Genomic DNA, 15,688 nt, shown 5'->3' with positions numbered 1-15,688 from the left:
GAAAGTCAGTTTACTCATATCCATGGCTGCTGTAGATCCGTTCCAGATCTTTTACCAGAAGTGTCAATCAGTTCTAGCATCTGCATTAAGCTGTGAGGATTGCTGCCAGGACTTCCCGGTGTTCTTCCTTCTGGTCGGAGTTGATGATCAAGTCGATCTGTGGAAGGAACCAACAACAAGAAAGGTCAGATCATGTCATTCATCATTGGTTAATCAACCGAACCCCCGTCTTCCTTCGCATGTTATCATCCTTCATTTCTGCCTGACCTCCCTTTCTTCTATTCACCATCCTTGGTCACTTTACTTTGGATCCCTATTCCATATTTGATTCCATAGCTTGACGACATTCCTCCTCCCTAACTTTTGTTCTTGTCTTCACCTCTATCGCAGTTCTTCCTCCCTCTTTGGCCAGCCATTGAATCAGACACTTAATTTGTCTTTTTTGTGTCCCTCACAGCGATCCCTCTTTTACCATTTAAAGATATTATCTGCACTTCTAATAAAAGTCTGGGAGGGAGAATGACTGCTGCTGTCCAACATTAGTTATTTCAAACAAACTGGAGGAGATCAAATTGAGGAATCTTTTATGCTATCAGCCTCACATAGCCTGCTGTCCTTCTCTGTTTACCCTTACCTCTCAGACTGCTTTGTGATTTAGCACCTCGTAAATGTCTTCAAGGAATACGTGGAGGAGTCAGAGTGTACCGCAAGTGTGTGTGTGTGACAGAAAAAGTGTGTGCATGCTCGTAACAGTAGGAGGGAGTGCTTGAAAAGAGAATGTGTGCTATGTTTAAGAATGGAAGACGAATGCACTCCTTGTTGTGTCCATATGTTTGAGTTTGAGTGTGTGTATGTGTGTGTGTGTGTGTGTGTGTGTGTGTGTGTGTGTGTGTGTGTGTGTGTGTGTGTGTGTGTGTGTGTGTGTGTGTGTGTGTGTGTGTGTGTGTGTTTCAGATAATAAGGCAGCACATCTCCAGACGGACCCGGGCTTCCAGCTGGGATAGTTAAGTGGGCGGTGAGTCTACAATGATATCTAGCAGAGCACAGTAGGCACCCTGAGAGTGTGTGTGTGTGTGTGTGTGTGTGTGTGTGTGTGTGTGTGTGTGTGTGTGTGTGTGTGTGTGCGTGCATATTTAACTCATCGCCATAAGCACGATAACAAAAAACCCTGATTTGCATTTTTTCTTTAACCTTAATATACTGAGTGGAAGTCTGTTGTGTTTCATTGTCTCCTTACTGTCTCATGCACACACACAAACCACCAATTTAAATATTCATGTGTGTGTAGGTGGATGCGTTGTTAGCCCTCATACCTAAACGACCTTGTTTTGCAGCCTTTTCCAAAAACGACCAACATGACCTTTGCAAAAAAAGGACTCGTCTGACTGTTTTCGGTTCTGCTAAATAAGAAAGAATGACCTTTGAGGGAACTATTTACAACCCGACAGCGATGACAGGCTTTGGTAGTCGTTGTGCACAGCTGTGGTTTGTCAAGAAGTAGTAACCGAGCATACTGCACTGTGGCCATCTGCAGCCTCTACTCACTTATTAATATTCATAACCAGTATGAGGAATGGTCGGGAGACATTCTTTGCATTGGGATGGATTGATATTACAGCAGCGTTTCAATGCCATCTGCGCCTTGTTTACACAACAGATAGAGGAGCTTTCTTCTACTCAATAAAATCATCTTTAATCCATTAGTAACATGATCTCATAAGAATACGCTAGAAAATGAACCAAACTTCCAATACAACCACTTTATTTGACATGTATGTACGTATGTGGTTCAAACATACTAGATAACAACATTTTAATCAGTCTATAGAGGAGTTGGAGGTGTTTTTGGTCAATTTCGGGGACAGCCAGGTTAGCCATTTGGGTCCAATTTGCCCCCAGTTTTTATGCTAAGCTAAGCTAATATCCTCCTAACTTCACTCGTACGGGAAAAAGAGCTTGTTAAAGAGCTCTAAAAATGACTGAAGCTTCAACTTTAATTACTTTTAATGCAATTTACTCCTTTAGCTCTGAAGGGCATACACTTCTCCACAGCTTCTCACTAGGGCCAGGATAAATGCTCTTGTAAGAAACAGGGAGCCCTACAGTCTTAACTTTAGCCAATTAAAGACTGCTCCACGCTCTCTGTTATTACTTGTCTCGGCTTTGTCTATAAGCTGAGAAGAAAACAAGACTTTGTGCAACGTAAAGTCAATAAAACATTGGAGTTGTAGTGGTTGTTCTAAAGGGAAAAGCCACTAAGGGGTTGTTGTACTCTTGATTCTGAATAATGGTCAACAACACTTGAATTAAGTCCCGGGTTAAAACACAAGAAAGCTGTGTAAATAGTTTTCACTAAGAAGAGATAATGAGGATTTATGTGTGTAACACCTCAGCAGCGTATAATAGACGGGCTGCTTCCTATCTATCCTTTTAGACGGACTATCAGCAGAGTTCACAGGAAACTAAACAGCACTGCAGGCGAGTCATTTAACCCGAGTGAAAAGCAGCTATCCATCAGACAGAGAGTGGAGAAAGGACTGGAGAGACAAGCAATCCCTCGACTCCGTGTTGTTCTAAAATGAATGCTCTTTTAATCATATCGTTGTAAACCTGACCTGGATACACACGCTTCATCACCAAAGACAGGTATCCCATCATCTGCAGAGAGTTATGTGATGTGAAACACTTCTCACAGAGAGACGCGGCTGGAGACTCGCGGCAGAAGCAGACTGAAGGCCCAGACGTCGCTCCGCTTCTCACCGCGGGGACACAAATTGCCGCATGTGTGAAAGCCATGTTCTGTTTGGCGAGATAAAAGAGTGCACTGCGGCACGGAAGAGGGATTTTCTTCTTACGAAACTTTTGTTTGTGTGTGGTTTTAGAGGCTTAACATTCAAGGGTTTGTGTTGCATATTCATACACACCAGCAGCTATGAATGTTGGGAATAATACCAATTTATAGTACTTTGTATCGGGGCCAGAGATTATCTTAACTTTGAAACAACTTTCATTATTTATTGCATTACTTTTCTAGGTTTGCCTAATGATGTTTGTATTATTAATTGCGTCCTATAATTCAGCTGTAATAATAACCTGTGGTGCAAAGCATTTGGATCAGCGTTTATTCAGGACTTTCGCAGAGTTAGGATTGATTAGTTAATTAAACTTCGTAGAATTTATTATCATACCTCCTACTTGTAGTTCATTTAGTGTTTACAGCCACACGGTTGAACGGTTACAATATTGTAAGAAGTGGCACAACAACAGCTATAAATGTTATAGAAAGATAAAGAAAACCCTGTATCAGATCATGTCCTTCAGTGAAGTTCAAATATCTCAGGGTACAAATACTCGATTACCAGTATTCTAAATGTTACTTAAGTGAAATTACAAAAACTTAAAGTACTCATAATGCAGAATGGCCACTTTTGGATTAATATATATATTGCATCGATGGATTTTAACTAAGTAATTGATGCGTAATCTTGATTTTTGCAGCTGGTAAAGGTGACTTTTTTGAATTTCTGACTATTTCTCCAAAATGATCACTTTTTTCCTAAAAAATCTGACTAAATATCGACTTTTAAAGATGTCCACTATTTTCTCATTCTTGTAACTCCTTCTAGCCTAGAAATCAGGCGCGCCCTAGCGGTAGCAAATTTAATTAGCAGCCGGTGTTCAGCCTAGAAACTCCTCGTTAGCTCGCGAGCTGCAAAAAACCCTAACTCTGGTTTGGCCAATCACATCGTGTGATTGTCGGTGGGCGGGCTTAACGTAATGCGACAGTGTTGCGACCGTTCCGCTTGTAGTCCCTGCCTGTCTCTGTCTACATGTAAATAAAGAAGATGGCTGCTGCTGGTGAACAGCAGCCTTTCGAATCGTCACCATACGCGGAACACTTGCCCATGGACTCTTTTCCGTTGCTCTGACTAGTTCACCTTCTTCCTCGCTCTGATTGGTTGTAGCGCTATCCTATTGCGTGCAGAGGGAATTTGATAGACAACCGTTTATCCCTAACCTGGTAACCCTGTTTGACTTCGATTCTCTCCGGCATACAGTCTGGATCAGCGTCACTGGATTTGGATTACTGTAATGGTTGGAAACTTGTCTGAAGTTTAAAATCATTGGAGTTCCCTTAACCAATCACTAACGTTTGGTAATGACGTATTTTCAAAGGCTCTGACGTGACGATTCCTACTTCCGCTTTCACAGTAGTAAACAAATCGCTACCTGCGAGCGTGGCTGTCAAAATGGCTGTCAACGACATGTGTCGATGTTGTCAATGTAACCTCAGGATTCAGGGGACAGTTCATAACTCGAAACAACTATTTGAAAAAAAGGAAGAATTCCTTCAAGAGTTGAAACAACCGAGCGGATAGCTAGTAGCGTCTCTTCCTCCGTCGCCATTGTTGAACTACAGACTACAATTCAAACTCGGGCACCAACTTCGACGTAATCGCTCTCAACCCCTCCCCCTGTTCGCTGATAGGACCGATAGAATTCTGAGTTCCAGTAATCGCACCTAATGAGTTCTTGCCCAGTGTCATTAACAGGGGCAAATTAAAATTGAGCTGAAGTACGTAGGCTGGTATAGCCAGGCTAGTTTATCCTGCCTCTCAGATTGAACCCTGCCAATTGTGTGTGCCCAGACCTATATCTTGACGTAGGTTGGTTGCCAGGCTAAACTCCTTCTTCATGTGGCCCTAATCATCTCTAAAATCATCTTCTTTTAAAAAATTCACACTTTTTGTCTCAGAATTTTCTTTCCTTTCTATTTTCTTTTCAAAGTTTTGATTTCATTTTTACAAATTTCAAAAATCATCACCTTTTTCCTAAAAAAATCGGACCTTTTTTTCCATATTTCTGGGATTTTTTCTAAATGTCGACTTTTAAAAATGTCCAATTTCTTTTCCAAATGTCTTCTATATTTCAACTTTAATGTCCCACTATTATCTCCAATTATGGAAGAGTTTAGGGTCCAGTCCCTTGTGCAACTAAGGGTTAAAGAAGCATAACATGCGCCTGAAAATTGACCTTAAGTACAGTACTTTGTTTCTACCCACCAGCGAGATATATTGAGCGCTATAAAGTGTGTGTTCTACAAAGTGCACTAAGAAAACAGGAATTGTAAAGAGAGCATTGGTAAATCTGGTCACTTACGTCTCCTCTCCTCCCGATCGATGCTCCTGACCTTTGCAGATGTTTTCCATTACCGGCGGCGCTGACCCTCCCCGATGTCGCCTCCCTCTTTCTCTCTCTCTCCCGCCGTATCAACCCCTCTTTCATTTGTCAATCCACACCGCGGGATCGAGGGATCAGCACCGTCCATCTGCCTGCAGAAACGGGGAGGGAGAAGATATTTTTGACGCTCTTTTGTGCAACATTTGAATCAAAACTGAGGTTAAAAGGGCGTCTTGGGACCAGTTGCTCCTACACACACACACACACACACACACACACACACACACACACACACACACACACACACACACACACACACACACACACACACACACACACACACACACACACACACACACACACACACACACACACACACACACACACACCCCGGGAACAACAAAAACACATTTGAGTGTGCCATTAATCTCCAACACGAGCACACGGAGATTGAATAAACACCTCAGTGAGATTAGATAGATGATCTGTGTTTGTGGCAGCTAGAAAAACAAGGACACAGCAGGAAACACTGACTCAATTACAGAAATATAAAGGAGACAAATGGAGCTTGTGTTGTGCGGAATATAAAACTGGAAATATGGTAAAAAGTTCGTGAAAATCCCTAAAATCCGGACTGTTAACTTCCAAGACTGTTTCCAGGAACTAATTGGTGCTAATTAGGGGAAAATGCAAACGTCATTGGAAGAAGATGTTAATTATAAACCAGAGTAAGTTATTTTTGAATAATCTGAACTCTATTTCTCATATATGTTAATTGGTACATTATTTTGTGACTGGTGTGCAACTGTAGTCTATATTTGTCATTTAGCGGTCCCTGTTAGTGGAGGCGTCCGCAATTACTGCTTAAAATTCAAATGACCTGCCTACGCATTTGTACGATCAGCTGCTCTTATGATGTGTTTCTGACAGAGGACAGCCACAGATATCTCCGTATTAACCAGGCTCAGATTTAAAGGTTCATACCAACAACTAATTGGGATTAATTGAACTCAAGTTGAGTTAATTGAGTGTGCAAAATCATCCCCTCCTTAACTTTTTGAAAATGATTCGGGAAGGACAAACCTAAATTGAAATACCAATCAACTACAAAAAAATCTTGTGCTTTATCTGATCAATTCTTGGGTTGATGGAGAAGATTTTGATGGAAAAAGCCAGAGGGAGCAAAAGTATTTAGGGAATAATCATCCACTTTTCTTAATTTTGTGCAACTTTGACCTCCTTATGGCACACGGTCAGAAGTACTAGTGAAAATCTCCCCTCCATATCCTAAAATATGACTATTTCCTTGGATTCATTACTGAATATGTACTTAGAGGCTCGTTAGCCTTACATGAGTGCAAATAAAGTGGATTGCAGTTTAATTGGTCTATTTTCTTCTGGTTTAATGGGCAATTTGCCTATTTCCAAAAGCCTCTAAAGACTTAGTTTTTTTACAACCAGCAGTCTTTTATTCAGCTTCAACTCAAGAAATCATTCAGGTAATTTATCGTCCGAGCATCTCATCTATTAATGGTACATTTAAGAAGCTGTCTGGAGATGAAACTAACAGAGGTAATGAGAGGAGGGATTGTAGGACGAGAAACAAAGCGGGTACTTTTTGGAGCTACAGTGCCATAGCTTTTCATTAGAGTGAATTGGACTTAATTTCAATGAGAACACAAGGCAATAGGAATACCAAATCAGAGAAATAGAGTAAGGGCACGGCAATAAGACCTTGAATATATCCGTGTATAAGAAGCACTTCTCTTGTTTGTAGTGTAGTTTTCAATAATAGCATTGCTGTATCTTCATTAGCAGTCAGGAGCAGCCCTCAGCTCTACCTGCTACAGATTCAAATGAGCCTTACGGAGACAAATGGATTCATTAAAACCCAAGGAACAACAAAAAAAAACACAAAACGTATCTAAGGTAATAATCCCGGCACATCCTCCTGAGCATTTTACTCATTAGGTAAGTTGATGGAAAACGCACTCGCTCACATTTAATTTAGCTGAGCTTTTAGAGAAAGACTCAAGCAACAGTTTAATAGAGCAGAGCAGCGAGGAGAGGGAGCCAGAGAGGGAGAGAGACAATAGATGTACAGTGTAGTGAGAGAGAGAGTAACAGAAGGAAGGATGTGTTTAGAGAGTCAATGACTCAACATTTACTCTCTGCCGGATGATGTAAAGGCCATTAACACAAAGCTGCACAGCTAATGTAATGCACCATAATCCCTCCATCTGTGTGTGTGTGTGTGTGTGTGTGTGTGTGTGTGTGTGTGTGTGTGTGTGTGTGTGTGTATGTGTGTGTGTGTGTGTGTGTGTGTGTGTGTGTTAAAGAGGGGGAAGAGGGCGGGGGAGTTTTACTGTCATTCGCATCATATTGTGTCTGTGACAAGCCCTAACTCCCATGCCTATATATTCTTCATATCTACACTTTAATGTTCAAAAACCTCCTCTTTTCACCCTCTGCCTGGAACCAGAGCCCAGTCTGCTCTGATTGGTTAGCTGGCCGGCTCTGTTGTGATCGGTCAACCGCTTAGAGACCATTTACGTGCACTAAAACCTCTATAACACACTACAGGAAAGGGAAAACTCCAAAAAGCACTAAGCTAATACCTGCATTTTCTCAGATATCCAGCAGGGGGCGACACAAAGAAGTCTGATTGTATCAAGGTCTTTTTAAAATACCTCAGTAATCGTTTTCCTGATGGGTTAATGGTCTCAATCCTTAGTTTAAAGTCTCTTTCATACAGTATGTGTCTTAATTGTGTATACGATGGTCCTATTTGAATTAAAATACACAATAAAGCAGGGTATGATTTAGGGCGTGATTGACAGGTTGCTACAACACAGTGTTTTGCATGCTTTAGTCTTGTAGCTTGAACCCTTTCCCTGTGTTTTCATTTCATTAAGATCATGATAGTTCCCTAACAGCGTACTTTTTAGCACTTGGTTAGATTTAGCTCCACTCTCTCAAGTCATTTCAGTCGAAAAAAACAAGATTGGGAGGTCTTGGATGCCAAGCTATCACTGACTTAGGACTGTAAGCGAAGGGAAAAACATGCAGCTCTGGGTGTGTGTGTGTGTGTGTGTGTGTGTGTGTGTGTGTGTGTGTGTGTGTGTGTGTGTGTGTGTGTGTGTGTGTGTGTGTGTGTTGGTACAAGGCATTAAAATACAGCGTGTGTAAATTGGGCAGACAGATATCAGATCACAGTGCGTACGCCCTGAGACACAATGGAGAGCAGAGCCGAGCGCTTTTGAAATCAGTCGAGAGACTACAGATTACACACAGTGCACACTCAGACAAACACAAAGCCAAAGAGGAGCAGAGAGAGAGACAAGCCTCCGGGCGCGCAGAGAGGGAGAAACTCAGACTGGAAAAAGGGAAGAAGTCAAAGATCTTAGGGGTAGAAATGATAGATGATGAGAGAGAGGATAGATCACTGGAGCAGGGATTTACTACTTCGATGTAAAGAAGAGTAAAAGAGGGAGGAAGCAGAGATAAAGAAGAGGACACATTGTGTGGATAAAGTAGGGAGAGTTAAAGGGAAAAAGGGGAGGACAGAAGCATGGGAAAGGAAAGAAAGAAGGAAGGATGTAGGAAGGTAGGGAGCAAGGAAAGAAAGTAAGGTTGAATTTAAAAAAAACGATGAGGGAAGGGAGGAAAAAACTGACAGATAAAGCAGAACGTTGAAGACAGAAAAGAGGAAAAATGGACGCATTCAAGAAGGGGGAGACAGGAGAGAAAAGAATAAGGGAAATAACCTTGAGATATATTAGATAGAGGGGAATGAAAGGAGTGTCACGGCAAGAAATCAACTCAAACTGTCCATCGTTGATCATGTAAACAGCCTTCGAGGTCCATAGGTTTTCCAAGTCTTTCGACCCATGTTTCAATGCCATTTTTTATCCTTAGTACTTTCCCTCCAGCCTTGCTGTTTTATAGCAGAGCTGTGGGGGGGGGGGGTGTATTCCAAGGTCAGGGATAGAACGCTTTTGTGCCAGCTTTGTCAAGAAGTTTATTAGGTGCACAAAGAAAATGGAAGTCGTCCAATTTTATTGGCTTGTAAAGATCAGGATACATGATGTCAACTATAGGGGAGGGAGGGATGGGAGGGAGGGAGGGATGGGAGGAATAGGAAGATGGATGGAGGGATGGGAGGGATGGGAAGATGGATGGAGGGAGGGAGGGAGGGAGGGATGAATGGATAGATGGAGGGAGGGAGGGAGGGATGAATGGACAGACGGACGGACGGATGGATGGATGGATGGATGATAGATGGATGATAGATGGATGAGGGAGGGAGGGAGGGAGGGAGAGAGGGATGGGAAGATGGATGGATGGATGATAGATGGATGAGGGAGGGAGGGAGGGATGGGAAGATGGATGGATGGATGATAGATGGATGAGGGAGGGAGGGAGGGATGGGAAGATGGATGGATGGATGGATGGATGATAGATGGATGAGGGAGGGAGGGAGGGATGGGAAGATGGATGGATGGATGGATGGATGATAGATGGATGGATGGATGGATGGATGGATGATAGATGTATGAGGGAGGGAGGGAGGGATGGGAAGATAGATGGATGGATGGATGGATGGATGATAGATGGATGGATGGATGATAGATGGATGAGGGAGGGAGGGAGGGATGGGAAGATAGATGGATGGATGGATGGATGATAGATGGATGATAGATGGATGAGGGAGGGAGGGAGGGATGGGAAGATGGATGGATGGATGATAGATGGATGAAGGAGGGAGGGAGGGAGGGAGGGATGGGAAGATGGATGGATGGATGGATGGATGATAGATGGATGAGGGAGGGAGGGAGGGATGGGAAGATGGATGGATGGATGATAGATGGATGAGGGAGGGAGGGAGGGATGGGAAGATGGATGGATGGATGGATGATAGATGGATGGATGGATGGATGGATGATAGATGTATGAGGGAGGGAGGGAGGGATGGGAAGATAGATGGATGGATGGATGGATGGATGATAGATGGATGGATGGATGATAGATGGATGAGGGAGGGAGGAAGGGATGGGAAGATAGATGGATGGATGGATGGATGGATGATAGATGGATGATAGATGGATGAGGGAGGAGGGAGGGATGGGAAGATGGATGGATGGATGATAGATGGATGAGGGAGGGAGGAAGGGAGGGAGGGAGGGAGGGATGGGAAGATGGATGGATGGATGATAGATGGATGAGGGAGGGAGGGAGGATGGGAAGATGGATGGATGGATGGATGGATGGATGATAGATGGATGGATGGATGGATGGATGGATGATAGATGTATGAGGGAGGGAGGGAGGGATGGGAAGATAGATGGATGGATGGATGGATGGATGATAGATGGATGGATGGATGATAGATGGATGAGGGAGGGAGGGAGGGATGGGAAGATAGATGGATGGATGGATGGATGGATGATAGATGGATGAGGGAGGGAGGGAGGGAGGAGGGAGGGAGGGAGGGAGGGATGGAAGATGGATGGATGGATGGATGGATGGATGATAGATGGATGGATGGATGGATGATAGATGTATGAGGGAGGGAGGGAGGGATGGGAAGATAGATGGATGGATGGATGGATGGATGATAGATGGATGGATGGATGATAGATGGATGAGGGAGGGAGGGAGGGATGGGAAGATAGATGGATGGATGGATGGATGGATGGATGGATGGATGATAGATGGATGAGGGAGGGAGGGAGGGAGGGAGGGAGGGAGGGAGGGAGGGAGGGAGGGAGGGAGGGAGGGAGGGAGGGATGGGAAGATGGATGGATGGATGATAGATGGATGATAGATGGATGAGGGAGGGAGGGAGGGATGGGAAGATGGATGGATGGATGGATGGATGGATGATAGATGGATGAGGGAGGGAGGGAGGGAGGGAGGGAGGGAGGGAGGGAGGGAGGGAGGGAGGGATGGGAAGATGGATGGATGTTTAGAAATAAAGCTTATAACACATTTCCATTGCCACTGCAGTAACAGGCTACAAATTGCCTCTACTGGTCTCCCAGTTCACTCGACAAAGACATATTGATGTTTAATAAGTGCCTTTAAGTTCATATAGCTGCACTCCCACTGCACACATTTGTATTCCTCACCCCACAGGGAGTACGGGAGGGAGAAGTGAAGTGAATAAGGTGGAGAAATGGGAAAATATCACTCGATAAGAAATGGAAATGGAGGATTTTTCATCCCCATCAGCGCTGCATCTGGTAAGGAAAGACGTATTAGCAAACAGGAATGTACTATGGGTTATATACACAGGAAACACAAAGGGAAGAAGGTATGAAGTGTACGAGAAAGAGGAATCTTAAAGGCACCTTCCTGCCAAATAAGGCCGCAAATAGGAAGAGACACCACACGGATCATAACTGAACTTTAGAAATGTCAAATCAGAAAAGGAAATCTGTTCCATGAGGTGGAATCGAAACGGACTTTGCGATCACTTCATTAATCAGGAATCACAACATTCATTTCACATCGCTTAAAGGCTTTGAATATAGGGAGGAAATGAAGTCGATATGCATGCAGCAGCAGGTGGACGGACAGCCTTTCAGAAGGAGTTTCAGCCATGTTTTTAAAACCCGCTCAGAGCCACCATCATCATTTATGTACGAGCTCTTCCATCTCCATTTGTCCAATCATTTATTCATAGACAAACACCGCCCGGAGTGTAAGTGTCGTGTTTGGACTGAGCTTTTTTAATTTGATTTATTGTTATGATTTGCATATTTAAATGCCCAGAGATGTTTGTCCAATCGTGGCGGAAGTCATTTTACAATTAGCCGCAGAGCTTACCGTGTGTTTGTACTATGAAAGAAATGAATCCTGCAGTAATGAGGGTTCCCTTTCATCGTGTACAACAACAATAACGTTGGTTTATTTATTAAAACACAATCTGACTTTAACCAAAAGCTTTTCTCAGCCTTCAAATTGCACCTCTGTTCAAAGGGGTATTTCATCTAAAGTATATCCTACATTCATATACTTTATCCACTGTGGGACATGAACCTATAGGTTGCACCATAGGGACTTCCTTCCTAGTCTTTCCAATATATTTCACAGACCCCATTTCTTTTGAGTTTGTGGATCAGATGTTTTTGTGAATTGTTGCTCAGTGTCTTTGAGTTTTTAGAAAAAGCGCAAATTGGATTATTATTATTATTATGAAGGGAAGAAGTGGTATTGATTGTCCTGTTGTTTCTGTTGGTAAAACCAAATCAGTGGCTCAACTGGAGTTGGCAAAAGCATGTAGATGGGATAAAATTGAATCGACCATGTGGAGTTTGCTCGTCAATACTTTAAGAGACCTGATTTATATTTTCCTTCGAGTGGTCATCCAAAAACAGAAGGTAGGCTTCATGTCCAAGAACATATCCGAGCACTGAGGGAAGATTATGAACCCTTAATTGCTTGCAAATGTTAATTGCGTATACAATTAAGGGGCAGGTGTTGCCTCGTATGGAAGCCAACAGTTTGTAAATGATGCTGGCTTGTTAAATCGTGAAGTTTGGATTTGTCGCTATTTACCATTATCATTACCTAGCTGAAGATGACTTGGTCCTTTCCGTGTTTGCTCCCAAAACAAACCGGATTTATTCAGTACAGTCTAATCAATGGTTGTAGAACTGAAGCCCCAGCAGAATTGGAAAAAGGACGGTATGTTCCACAAATCACGCAGGGCAGATGTACTGTTTTCATTATTTTTGAACGTGTTCTTCAGTGCTCACTTTGACTGTGTCTGTTTATCTCGGAGTTTCTGCGTCTCCAGACTTTTATTTCTGCTCTGATTAAAAGTTATGACACTGGAGAAAGCAAAGGGAGTCCCAAGTCAATCAAATGTGCACAAAACACTTTCTGCTCCGTCAACTTTCTTTGGGGGATGTGTGTATTTGTAATAGTGTGTGTGTGTGTGTGTTTGTATTCCGCTCGGTGCTTCTGTCAAAATTCTATTAAGCTGATGTGTCGACAGCAGCTCCATAAGCACAACAACAATCGAGAGTGCGCTCCGTGAAACACAGAGAGAACTTTTACTCTCTGCAAACAGCTTTCAGAAATGGGTTTTTTCTCCTTGATTTATGTTCACCTCGACAAAAACACCTCTTAAATGCAGACTCCTGAAGGAACGAAAGGTCAGAACTTCTCTTCAGGAGCGAATTGATGCTGAAGCACAAAACTTGGGTCCGGCTTTTGTATATTATTCGGGTAACAGGTTGCTAGAGACGTCGGTATTCACGGTTTTACAACAACCATCCTTCCTTACAGAGCCGTTACGTATTACTTTACTACTGTATTGTGTCCTCAGAAACATGAGACTCAACATATCAAAATGCATTGTTTAATATTTCATTCAAAGGAGAAAAAACAAGAGAAGAGTTCTCCTCAATCCTGGCAGTTTCCCCTAAATATTCGGAACATTTTAGCGTCTTTCAGTTCATTGTTTTGCTTTTAGAATTGCATGTTTAAAGGGGAGATATTATACTAATTGTCAGAGTCATACTTTCCTACAAAGCTCAGTCTGCTCTGATTGGCTTGCACGTTCCCTTACATGGCAGCCAATAACAAAATGACTGTGACCCTAACCCTAACCCCCACATTTTTGAACACGAGCACGAACAAAAATGGTTTTATTGAGCTACCCTCTTTAATGTTTCGGTTCAGCCTCAGTGAACTCATCAGCCATGCATCCAGCAAGCTGAATGTTGCACAACTAGCAAATAAACAACTTGCTTGAGGACACAACGAAGCATTTAGCCGCTTAAAACCCAGATTTTTTGTCAAAGGAAGTTGGTGAAGCCCAGAATAAAGCTAAAAATGGAGGCAATATTGGAATACTGACTGATTAGATTCACAGCTTGTTCCACTACGTTAACCAATGAGCTTCTTGAAAAGGCCCTGGAGGCGTGTGTGTGTGTGGGTGCTCGGTGCCGTAAATCCTAAAGTTGTGATTTAATACAGGGTGACTTTTCATTGCAGAGAAAAGAACAACCGGACGATGTTCAACCAAAGCAATCACGATAATCTGGTTGTGCATTGTGGGAGTAATAAAGGAAGTGTTTTCCTCCCGGGTGGTATATTATGACTAACACTCTGGGAAATGAACGATGATAGAAACAGAGCTGATTTCACACCGTAGTGAACGACAAAAGAAGTGAGGAAGAAGAGGGAAATCCAGATAATAACCCTATTAGAAGTCATTCTTATTCCTGTCAAAACGATGGTGTTTGACAATTGGAATATAACACACCAGGGAAAAGTACTGGATTTAAATTCAGTCCGATCTACCGCAAAACTCACGGGGAAAAATGGCTGCAAGACATCGGGCTGAAAAAGCGAAAGACTTCTTCAATCATTTATAAATATCTATAATTGCAGTTGACTGATTGCTCATTAGATGTAGAACAACTCGCTTAATTGATGCATAAATAACATTTATAACTGCATATAGACTTTTGAGAAGGGCAACCAATCAGAAAGTGGAGCCCACTGACTCGACTTTACGTTTGAACGGAGGAACATCTGGAGGAACCGGCTCTAACCGTGTGAGGGCGAGACGTTTGATCTGCTTTGATCCCCTGGGGAAGAGTGTAGATGTGTGGACCTATATTTCGTTCTCCACTGTATCGCCTCCAGACGTTGCCACACATCATCTGATGTTTTTCCGAACTGAGCTAAACATAACACGGTTTGTCCGAGCGACGTGATTGGTCGAACACGCCTTCCAGCTGTGCCCATAATTCCCATGAAGCACAGCTTTCCATCCCTGTAATGTAAATACAGATGGTGTCCAGCCAGTTGTGGCTTACATATAGTACATCCATACGTAATCTGTGTGTGTGTGTGTTCCCCCCTCAAGTCCAATGAGTTGTCTTGGAGCGATCTGATTGGTCGAACGCTTGTTTTTGGCCTTTTACAAATTCCTTCTACCTTTTCTTACCTATCGCTCCCTCTTCCGTTTCTTCAGATTTCTTGCCGACTATATGTGCCTCCCTGTGTGTGACCCCCCCCCCCCCTTCCAATCCCCTTCTTCTCTGGCTTATACTTTATTTCTTAAGGTGTCAGAGGTGGTATTAATTCCTGAGCCTTTCATTCACTCCTGAAAATCCCCTAACCCTCTTTCTTTCCCTCCTTATTCTTCTTCTCTTCACTTCTTTCAAGCAGCATGCAACTTCTCTGCAGGTTATATTGAAGAAACGGCTCTACTTTTCTGCTCGTTACCACATGAAAATGGCAGTTCTTTGAATCAGGACTATCATTTTGTGGATGATGGAAGCACGGCTGCATTTCTTTCCCATGTGTCCTCGTTGGGTTGCTGAGGCACCAAACACAGGCTAGAAAACTCTCTTAGAAAGACTGAACAATGTCTAATTATGTCCCCCATCACTGGTAGCTAACAGGACGGAATTTAAACAACTCTCGACATAAAGTTTTAAAGTCTCTTTGTATTTGTTCAAGCTCATAGCTGATCCACTCA

The sequence above is a fragment of the Eleginops maclovinus genome, chromosome 14, assembly GCF_036324505.1.
Source record: "Eleginops maclovinus isolate JMC-PN-2008 ecotype Puerto Natales chromosome 14, JC_Emac_rtc_rv5, whole genome shotgun sequence".
In the NCBI taxonomy this organism is placed as follows: domain Eukaryota; kingdom Metazoa; phylum Chordata; class Actinopteri; order Perciformes; family Eleginopidae; genus Eleginops; species Eleginops maclovinus.
Note: the sequence above shows the minus strand (reverse complement) of the source record.